The sequence below is a fragment of the Cygnus olor genome, chromosome 9 (assembly GCF_009769625.2).
Source record: "Cygnus olor isolate bCygOlo1 chromosome 9, bCygOlo1.pri.v2, whole genome shotgun sequence".
NCBI lineage: Eukaryota > Metazoa > Chordata > Aves > Anseriformes > Anatidae > Cygnus > Cygnus olor.
Genome location: NC_049177.1, coordinates 14,964,179 through 14,975,237, shown reverse-complemented (window position 1 = coordinate 14,975,237; position 11,059 = coordinate 14,964,179). Strand labels below are relative to the sequence as shown.

The window sequence follows — 11,059 nt, the reverse complement described above, 5'->3', positions numbered from 1 at the left end:
CAGGGTTGGGTTGAGGTAGATTGCTACATGTATGCTTTGGAAGCGATGGTTACTGGAGGTAACTTTTCCTATGGATCAAAATGGTAAAGTACCAATTACTATTTCCCTTAAGAAAAAAAAAATCTAGATATCTGAGTATTTTTGGATACCTTACTCTAAATAACTGCTCTTGGTTACATGCAGACCTCGTTGTAGAACAGAGATAAATTTTTGCATCTGTTAAGCTTAGCTTGCTCAGCTTGAGTACAGATTCTGTATTTTCTCTATGGAAAAAATGGAAGGAATGTGTGCTGGTACTTCACCCTGCTATTTTCAAAAAGAACTCCTTTGAGTTTCAGGGATCCTAGTGTTTGCATGAGTGACTAGATTGCTCTCTTCTGTGTGTCCCCAAATCCTGTTAATGTTGAATGGGTGTTCTTACTACTGAGCTCAATAGTGTTTAGCGCTCATCTTCCTCTCCAGGTTTTTGTCAAGTTAGTCCTTCTTATCAAGCTACCCTAGACTTGCTGTCACAATGCACAGCTTATTCTTGACAGTCCCAGTCTTGATAAACTCACCCCCCCACCTCCTCACTTTTATTTTTTTCCTTCTGACTATCTACAAATCCTTCTCTGCTGGCCCATTTGGTTTCGGCAAGAGAAGGGTAACCAGGTCTTGCAAAATCCTGACATTGTGCTCATGACTTGTGCCGCACAGCAGTTGGATATCCAGTAAGGATAAATACAAGTGAAATCTATAACCACTTTGCACTTTCCCCGCCGTGTCATCAGATATAGCTAGTACAGGCTGACTAACACGTTAGGAGTATATCACACCCTTCCGAAGTGCCTGGAGGGTGGAGGATGTGAGTGGGTGATTTTGTCCTGTTCTGCCTTTTCAGAGATGTCTGTGAAGCCCTGTGCTCCCAATGTACAGCTTCTTATACAAGGGTGATGTGTTCAGTCTTCTCCTTGCAGCTGGAGCCCCCAGCAGCTGTGCTTCCCTCTTAACCCTTGCTCTGCCTCCAGGGCCAGACAGTCTTCTACAGAGATTAGTGGCGTCATCTGCAGATAAAGTCAGACAATTTCCCACAGGTCCAGCCTAAAAGGCAGGTTATCCTCAGAAAATGCAGCCAGAAACTCACACTTCTTTCTGCATTAAGTGCACATCAGAGGGGACGCTAAGGGGTGAGCAGGGGCTCTTCGGGTAGGGTTGGCAGCGTGGGGCTCGGCTGGGTGCTGCCCTGTTCAGAGCTCTCCTGCTGGCATCCACCTTTCGGGGGCACGGGGGTCGTTTGCAGTTCTACCACGAGACAACACACTTGCCACTCTGATGAGGCAGCTCTTTTGAAGCGTCTTGCTCGCTTGGGACACTTCTGCATGGAAGCGTCAGCTCCTATTGCCTTACCGTGCGTACTGGGAGTGCTGTGATATTTGCTCTGTGCTCAGGATGGGAGCTCTTCTAGCCTCCCCCACCCACTTCACTTGCAGATACGCACACTTCAAGCTGTCCAGTATATCTCCAGAGAGTGGAAAGTAGTTGCTAAAAATACTTATGTACAAGTTATTTATGGCCTGGCCCACATCAACCCTGTGGCACCCATTACACAATGCAGCACAAAGAAGCCCTTATCTGGAGGAGCTCAGAGCCAGTTTTACAGCCCACAAGTAACCAAAGGGCAATCCTACTGGCTTTTCAATTGAATCCTAGGAATTTGAGGTCCAGGCATTCAATTTAGGTGTCAAATCTCGTTCAGTGGGATCTGCCAAGTTGCTTTCTTCTGATTTGCATGGAGCTCTGGTAGAAGGGATCAGAAAATGCTGCGCTACTTGAAGGCATGGTATCCCTCTACCAAAAAACTGGGGGCAGGAAAAAGCAGATCTTCCCAGCTGGAATTTAGTTCAAGATAATTATTTTCTTTCTCTCTTTTGTAGAAAGATTTGCAATAATCCATGGAAAAGGAGGGAGGCTTACCCCTTAGCAAACTGGGCAAATACCCGTTGTTGGGCACAGAAATTGGATTTGGTTCACAAATGCACATCTGGTCTGGGTGGCTTTTGGCTCAAGTCCCAATAAAGCCATAGGGAATTCATAAAAACCCTTATTCTTTATTCATAACTAGGTCTGAAGAACAGAAATGACTCAAAACACAGTGCAAGAAAGTTCCATCCTTTTCTTCTGGACCATATCCACTTTCAGATAGCTTCTGATTACATTTGTGTTCCATAATGGCCTCATGGGTGCTGATCTTTAAAGGTCTGTACTAAAACTTCCAGCTTTCTCTGTTATGGTGAGGACATGAGAAGCAAGCTTATGCAGGTAAGAAATTAGAAGATAGTTTTGATGTAATGGTACTGGTGGGACAAAACTATAAAGAAGTTACAGGAGTATTAGCACTCCTTTGCCTGCCAGCTCACGAGTCAGAGGTGGTCAGAGCATAATTCCTTGGTTTACCTATAAGGTGGCAGGGAAAAAGCAGTGAAAGCCTCACCGCTGTCAGGCTAGGACTGCTCACATCAGCCTCCAATTCCCCTTCGGGTCACTCACTATCTCAAGGAAATCAGATTGGTTCGACACACTTGTTCTCATCAAATCCCTGGAGGTGGGTCCTTATCTTATTCTTTTGCTGCTAATGATGGGATGCTCAGTAATTGCTCACACGTCCTGGCTCCTGGACAGACTAATCCCCAGAGCCTCTCTCTGCCCTCTGAGGAGCATTATGCTTGCCCTCCTCTACTCCTTTGGGACCCTTACTGTCATCTTCGCTTCCTCAAATGCTATTGTTAATGTTTCAGAGGTTTAGTTCAGTTAAATCTTTAAGCACTCTAGGGGGAATTTCAGCACTCCTTGCCAGCTTGAGCACATGCTTTTTCTTTAAGCCTAGATAATTCTTTAATTAATTCTTCCTCTATGCTGCTTTGGAGTAATCTATTCTCTTACAATAATTAGCCATGCTAACTGCTTGGTTAGAATTGACTTGTCGATTAAAAATGGAACAAAATAATTCTGAGTGTTTCAGCTTTGATCTGTTTTTCACTGCTGGCACTTCTGTGCTGTGCAGTGGGCAGGTAGCTCCTTTTGTCACAGCCTGTTCCTTCCCCCCTGCACCTCTGCCTCCCCTCTTGCAGATGGCCAGGCCAGAGCACTCCCTTTTCAGGGCTTTTCATAGCAAAAGGGATAGAAAGAAGCCTTCAGAGCTGGAGAACTGGGCAGGACATACATCGTGGCAACACCTGTCTGCTTCTGAGCAAACCTTGGCAGGACTGCAGGAATTTGCCTGCAGCACTTGTGTGCAGGTGAACAGTTCTGAAGGGAGTTTGTGCACTTTTATGTATTTGCTCCTCCTGGTGCTATTACCTCTGCCTTGGTTAGACTTCAGCTGAGGCCACTGCCAGCAATTTCCCTCTGGTCCCACAGGGGTACCTGAGCTGGTGTTTGTGTCTCACCCGGGTCCCCCACGTTGAGGAGAATGGCAACTGCCCATGGTTTGGCCACTGAGGACATATCTCTATACAATGTGGCCATAAAGCCACCTCATTTAGAGACATGTCTGGGAAACAGGAGGAGAATTGCTTCTGGTTAACACCTTCTATTGCTTGCTGTCATTCCTGAGTTGTTCTTCTGCTGGATGACTATCAGCTGCAACTGCATGCATTTGGAAAAGAGCATTAGATTTATTTTCCTGATGTTTTTCCACCTCTTGCAGGTGTCAAGAGCTAAGGAACATAATCTGTAAAAGTCAAATGGCCAAGTTCTTGTTCTTTCAGTCTAAATCAGTTACTAGCTACTAAGATCTATAGCAAACTAATGTGTGTGAGATTATCATACATTGGCTGCTGTGGTTTTCCTTCCTGTGAAGCACTTGGCTATTATCAGATTCAAGTTCTTGAGTATCTGGGTTGGGTTATGGAACAGTTTGTCTCGTGTCTCTAAAGCGTCAAACAACAACAACAACAACAAAAAGGGGGGGGTGGATTCTAAAAGCCTTGTAATCATTGTTTTAATCAATCATTATCTTCAGGCTGATCTGCTTTTGGAAGCATGGATTGCCACCTGCATGCGCTATAGTTGACAGTGGATGCAAGCAGTTTGCCCGTACAAGGGCAGCCCCTGTGTTACAGATACATTCTCGGTGTGCACACCCGCTTTTAAAATTAATTTCGGGGCTCTTAGGAAGAGCAGGGCCATTCTCAAAGCCGAACTACCTTCCAGCTCGCCTTGCTTGATGCCACCTGCTGGCTACTGGCAGACGGGAGCTCTTAGAAGAGCACAAAACTTGGGGAACACCTCGTCTTTAGGAAAGTGGCACTGCAAGTAGTAGTTATTCTTGGAGTTGCAAAGATAAAGTCAGATGAGGTTGTTCTCAATTATCTGCTGGCATTAATCAAGTCACTGAATCCATGGCAGAGCCCAGCACAGGCATGGCTCATCAGAGTTGGCCCAGTTGTCATCTTGAAAAGCCCATCAGGAAACAGCCTGTAAAAGTGAATTGTGTGTGTGTGTGTGTCACAGAAGCCACAGAAAAAGAACTTCCTCAAAAACTTATGTCACATCCACAGCATGGATGTGGAGCCAACGCTCATCAGCAGTTTCAAACCTGGCCACTCGCACTTCATGCAAGTCTATTCCAGTTTCTTCCAAACACTTTTACGTTAGATCTGAGTGACTTAACAAGGGGAGCCAAACACTTTTCCCCAGCCAACTGTATCCCAGCTGATTGCACTGATTTGCATCAAATCCTAATTAAGGCTAAGATTTTGGGTGTAATTGTAGATAACTAAATAAAGCGTATTTCATTTGGTTAAAATTTGCAACCGAGCAAGTCACCCAATGAAACCTTTCCTCTTTTATTCACAAATTAGTTGAGGCAGACTTTAATTTTTACTGAGTCTACTGAATGATTTCAGACAATGGTTACAGCCTGCCTCGAATATCCATGTCAATAGATATTTGCCCAAAAGCTAAAGATTATTTCTGGCTTAAGTTTTCCATCAAAACTCATTTATGGTCTCAAATGTTTGTTTGTTTGGCTTAGTGAGCACTAGAGCTGTGTCTTTTATTTTTAGTGTTTTTGCCTGAGTATTTGAGAAAATACTAATATATACTTATCAAAACATCTAGGCAGATACACTCTGAGCTTCTGTAGAATGTCCAATTTATACATAAAAGCATGAAAAAATATGTTTTCCATCACATGACCGTAAACCTGTTTTCTGATAACAAGAATTGACTGTATGAGAAATTCCAAATGGAAATTTTAATTTCTTTCCTTTTCTGTGATGCTAAAAACTCTAGTTGCATTTGTTTTCTTGAATTATCTGTAGTAAGTTTTTCTAATTTAGCAAAGACAAACTAGAATTTTCAAAATATAAAATATTTAGTATTTATTCCTATAAAGAGAAATAGTTTATTTCTATACAGTATTCTTGAATAATTTACTTTCCATACAGCTCAGCTGTCCCAGCTATCTAGATATCCTCTCTAATCCCTCTCTTTGCCTGCTACTGTTTAAACAAAGATCATCTTTATTATTTTTCCAACTAAAAGCTCTTTTAATAGCCACTGACACTGAGCATACATCACAAAGTCTATGGCCCCATAGATCACAAATTATGAGATCATTGGCTGATGAATTGTCAATTGTTTCCAAATGGTTTGCAGGCAACACAGTTTTGGAAAGGAATGTAGAGAGCCTATTTTTGCTTCTGTTATTCATCCATTCCTTTTTCCCCCGAAATAGCCTCTTTTCAGTTCCAGTGCATGTGCAAACTAGAAATAACATGAGCCCTGGAGGATTTTCCTTTACCATTCCCTCAGACATTCATTCCCCAATTTAGGGTGTCTGTTCTCAACTTTTCAGAATAGCATCTCCTTCCCTTGCTCCGTGCCACATGCCTCCCGTACAGTGGCAGTGACCGGGCTGCCTCGGGAGATTCTTATTTAGGCCAAAGTAAGTCAGAACAACCCCTCTGCTTGTCTTCTGCCCAGCAGATGCAGCAGGGACCTGACTTCATCCATCAGAATAGATGGTGCAAAAGTCCCTGTTTTCTGCTTTGTAGTCACTAGAGGGCAAAGCAGGTCTCTGTAAGGCAATCCTGCAGCCCGAAGGGGGCTGACCTGGCACAGCTCCTGCCTTTGGCTCAGGAGGCTCTGGTGTGGGGATCCTGCCTGCAGGGGCAGAGCTGGAGGTACCCAGCCTGGCTGCTGAGCCTCGGCTTGCTCTGTAGCAGCTGCAGTGCTGGCAGACCAGCAGCAGCCAGGGAATTTCTGGGGTTGCCCAGGTTTACCTGGGACATGGTCACGTTTGCCCAGGGACAGCAGTTCTTGTGTGTTTCTGCTTTTGGAGCACAGGGTTGGCATCTTTGATCTTGTTTTGCTTTTATAAGAGTATTTACATAAGGTCAGGGCAAGGGGCCTTGTAATCCAGAGTCCAACCACCCATGCGTCTATTTATCCAGAAAATCCTGCCAAATAGCTGTGCTTTGTGGCTCAGATACTCCAGAAGGCAGAGCCGGGACCTTTGTAGCTAACGTGATGTTTTCTTCTTGAATTTCTCTGTTTAAAGTACTTTTGTTATGTTCTCACCCATTTGTTTCTCTTTCGGGGTGAAAGGCTCTAGTGAATGTCCAAACCACTAGATACACTAAGTCATTCATCCTGCACAGCAGATCAGGAACCACCCCCTGAAGTCAGTGTAAAGCTAACCTGGGGAGGCAGAGGAGGAGTGAAATCTGGAGATGACAACTCCAGAGCACAGGAAGGGTTTTCTGTCTACAGGGCTTTACCCCAAAATGGGGAGTCAGCTCATAAATTGCCCCTCAGGTGAGTCAGTACACCTGACCTTGAGCCAAAACCAACAAAGTCTGTGCGTGGGCCTTGCTCCTGTGACATGGTAATTGCTTTGGGGGTTGTGCTCAAAATCTCCAGCTAGAAACAGGACATACATCTCCTATCCATCTCCTTTAATTTCAGTATCACTCTTCACTATTCTCCTCAGTCATGTAGGTATCAGATATTGTTCAATAAATGCAAGAAGTAACCAAAAACACAGAGATGTGGGGGAATGACCATTGTTTACCGAAGGGGTTTTATGACAAAGCAGAGTCCCATGACAGTCAATAGGAGGATGTGTTCCATTCTGTCATGCAACATGTGGCCTTACTGCAGGAAAGATAAAGATTTAAAGCTACTTATTTTTTTTTTAAACCCATTTAAAATGATGCATCTGAATGCCTAGTCTGGGCTTTTTGATTGCTAAGCAGCCACAGCTCACACTGAGCACAGGGATAATTTTAAGTTTTCATCACTTCTGGAAAATAGGCCATTAAATAGGTCATTAAGTATAGCATTAGCTGCCTCATTTCAGTCACCCAGGCTGAAGAAATCTGGCTGTTGAAAGGCAAACAGAGGCTCAGATTAGCACTGGGTTCAGACTGGCTGGCCACGCCGTTGTTTGCTACAACATATATGGCACTGCAACTGCACGAGCATCCCGGGAGCCTTCAAACAGATACCATGAAGTCCAGAATGGTATTTAATGACCCGTCTCCTCAAAAGGAATTGCGCCTTCTCTGGAAGTGTGTTTCCAGAACACAGAGGAGATCCACACCAGGCCCAGGACCTCTAAAAGTGGCGATCAGTTTTATGGTTTTAGGTTATTGATTCATGCCTGGTTCAGGATGGAAAGTCATTCAAACATTGGCTCTCGGTACGCTGCTGTGAAGTGAACTGACTGTTGTCCCTTTCGGAGCCTGGCTGTCCACAGGAGAAACACCCAGGTTCCTCTCACAAGCAGACATCAGTCCCCTGGGAAGATGAGACCAGCTGTACTGACTTAGTGCAGAGGCCCATCTATCCTGATATGCTGTCTCCAGCAGTGACAAAAGCAGACTGTGGGAAAACACGGAAGAACTCAGCAAGGCCATACAACTTCTCCCAACTCCAGTTAGTTGCTGCTTAGGAACTTTCAGAGTCAGAAGGAGTTTCTGTGTATTTAGTAACTTTCAATGCATTCCTCCTTGGTCTCACATAGAATTGTAGCATCCACAATGTCCTAACATGAGGATAAGCTAAACAAATCTAAATCTGAGAAGTGAGTAAGAGAGAATGGATATGAGCAACAGTTGGAAGCAGCAGGAGAAAGCAAGCTGGCTCTCTGCTGGCTCAATTTTTCCTTTGTGCAGCTATAAGGAGGTCTTTTCCCAGCATGCTGAATCTCTGGATGTGCTGAAACATTTTGTGAAGAATCAGGAACATTAAAAAAAAATAAAAATAAAAATGTATTAAGTACTTAGCATGAACATGAGCAAATGAAACCAACAGTGGCACTACGGGATGTCCCCACCCAAACCCACATGAGTTCTATAGGTCCCGGAAACAGAACTGAGGTCTCAAATAGCATCATTGTACTGCAGAGAGCTCTGTTTTTTTGAAACATTTAATGATAAATGTTTAAACAGCTGCTCTCATAGGATTCGGGGAAGGAGAGCAGTAAGGCATTGTCTTGTATTAAAGCCACAACTGGAGCTTGGCCAGAGCTGAAGAATTTGTAGGTGACCTGAGTACATTTTTCATGCATTTTGCTGAATCCCCTGCATGGTGTAACTTTCTCTGTGGGAGATTTAGCCAAACAGTCCAAAGAAAAGAAAGAAATGTGGACAAACCAGCTTCTGTGATTTATTGCCTCAAAGCCATTCACTACAGATTGTCCCAGCTGGTCATAAACTACATATTTCCTACTTCAGTGGAGGGGAAGAAGGGTACTGGATGCACATTTTACTGAGATAGAGATCTCTGTTCTTTAATTTATCTCATACACTTGGGACAAATGAATAGTAGTGTTGATCTTATCCCCTGCTTAATTTCTAGTTTATTTTTCTTTGCCCTACCCCCCTCCCTTCTTCCGCTCCTCCCCACCAACGTCAGGTGAGATTTACAGAAAGAGAAATAGGCCCATCCCTTATTCAACAAGATGAGAAGTTTCTTACACTAGCTTTATATTTGGCTGGAGGGTTGATAAAATTCATAAATCAATAACCTTGGAGATCAAGGCAGAGCAAACCTTATTTATCTCAGTTCCTTAGTAACTGTAATGCCTCATCTGGTATGATCCTAGAGAATACAAATATTCAAGGAGTAGAGTCCTTAGTTTTTTTTCTTTTAGCACAGCTAATTGTGATTTTCTTCCAAAATACGGATTGAGGCTACAGATCCATTAATTAAAAACACTGTGAAGTCCTGAGTGTGTGTCTGCATTAGTGTTTCAGTTCAGATCAGGAGCTCGCTTTGGAAGTAAATTGTTTTGCATTATGGTGTCATCTTAAGAGTACTTGAATTAGTGCCCTTTTGGAGGAAATTTATCTGTGATATGTGCTCCCCTAATCCATTTTAGTCACTACTGGGCAATCAATCCCTAAGGCCAGACTATGGACAGCGTGAACTGGAAAAAGAAAAAAAAGAAAAAAGAAAAAAGAATCCAACCATGAAATATACGTACTGTGAATGTCAAATCCTCAGCAAAAATTCTTGTGGCCCATGGCTTTGCTCCTCTTAGTCCACACTACTTAACAATGCAGATACAGTCTTAGAAAATCCACAGATGGTCCTCAATTAATTTGAAGGCTTCATAGCTAAGCAATTCCAGCATAAACAACAAAGAAACAGTAGGAAATTAAATGAGTGATAGACCAGATGATGTCTGGCCCTTCATGATAGGACAAGGGGTAATGGTTTAAACTTAATGAGGGGGAATGTAGATTAGACATTAGGAAGAAATTCTTCCCTCAGAGGGTGCTGAGGCCCTGGCCCAGGCTGCCCAGAGAAGCTGTGGATGCTCCATCCCTGGAGGTGTTCAAGGCCAGACTGGATGCTGCTGTAGTTTGCATTTCTTTTTCTTGCTAATGTATGCAGGAAATCACTTAACGTGAAGGCATTCATCCTTTGGAGCACAATCCTGCCCACCTGTGGCACCAGTGTCCCAGCCCCATTGATGGCTCATCCTCAAGGCCAGAGGCCCACCGAGCCCCACACAAGCATGGGTCCCTGTGTCTCCTGTCCTCCCACACCCTGCATCTCCGCTACCCCTTCAGACAACTGTAATTAAATCCGTCATTCGTCAGAGCTGCCTGAGGTACAGTACCTATGGTGTTACGGGGGCAGAGGTGCAGCATGACCACGGCTGCTCTGTTAGGAGTGGGATTAAGTGTTCCTTGCCATCACACCTCTGTTTCTGCATGCCAGCCCCACGCTCTCACCTGGGTGTACACACTTGGCTTTTCTTCTGGTGACAAAGAAGTCAATTCAAATCAACTGAGGCTGATTCTTTTGAGAGGGAAAGAAGAGAAAGCAAGCGAGACGGGCCGGCACACGTCTGATCCTCCCGAAGCTGCTGCGTAGGTGGTGAGGGCCGAGCAGCATGCCCTGAGTTGCCTCGGTGAAGTGGCTATGAAAAAGTAGGCACGACCCCCACCACCTCGCTGCCCACCATGATTAGAGATCCTCCAGAAGTGAGCCGGGAGGTCGCTTTGTTCAAGTGTTGGCAAGACCTCTGAGTTTCCAGCGGCAGATTGTGAAAGGTTTCTTGGTTTATTTCTTGGGGCTTTCTGTAAAACGACTGAGTGCAAGCTTCTTTCTCTTTCTCTCTCTTTCTGACACATGCATGCAGGTGCTAACACCCCACCTTATGTCAACCACCATCTCAATAATAAGAGAATCACTTTATCCTTGATTTTATACCTATAAGCAACCCAGCTCCAGTCGGTATGAATAATTAAAAGGAAGCTCATGGTGGTGCTGCAAATCAGAAGAAAATGTGATGTCTTACATATTTCTTGTTCAAGTATTTTATAATTAAAAACGGCAAAAAAATTAAGTCTGTTCTGGAAAAGGTTAATAGTTCTGACCCTTTGCTAAAAAGCACTTTGGCTGAAAGTTTGTTTTCAATTAAGATGTATTACCTCTTCAATAACTTAGAGTTTTAAATATCCTTTTTGCAAGACTTTTAAGGAAATTACAGGCAGTTAAAATGTAAAGGATTGTTAACAACTCTGGAAAAATATCCTACCAGACCTACTTTGTTCTA

The 11,059-nt window shown here is 43.8% G+C and overlaps 1 long non-coding RNA gene across 1 annotated transcript; it reads left to right on the top strand.

Moving 5' to 3' along the window:
- LOC121074707 lies at positions 1-10,345 on the top strand. The gene is made up of 3 exons (XR_005822500.1): positions 1-83; positions 9,889-10,108; positions 10,219-10,345. It is a non-coding gene; the product is annotated as an uncharacterized LOC121074707 (long non-coding RNA).
- The last annotated feature ends 714 nt before the right edge of the window (positions 10,346-11,059 follow it).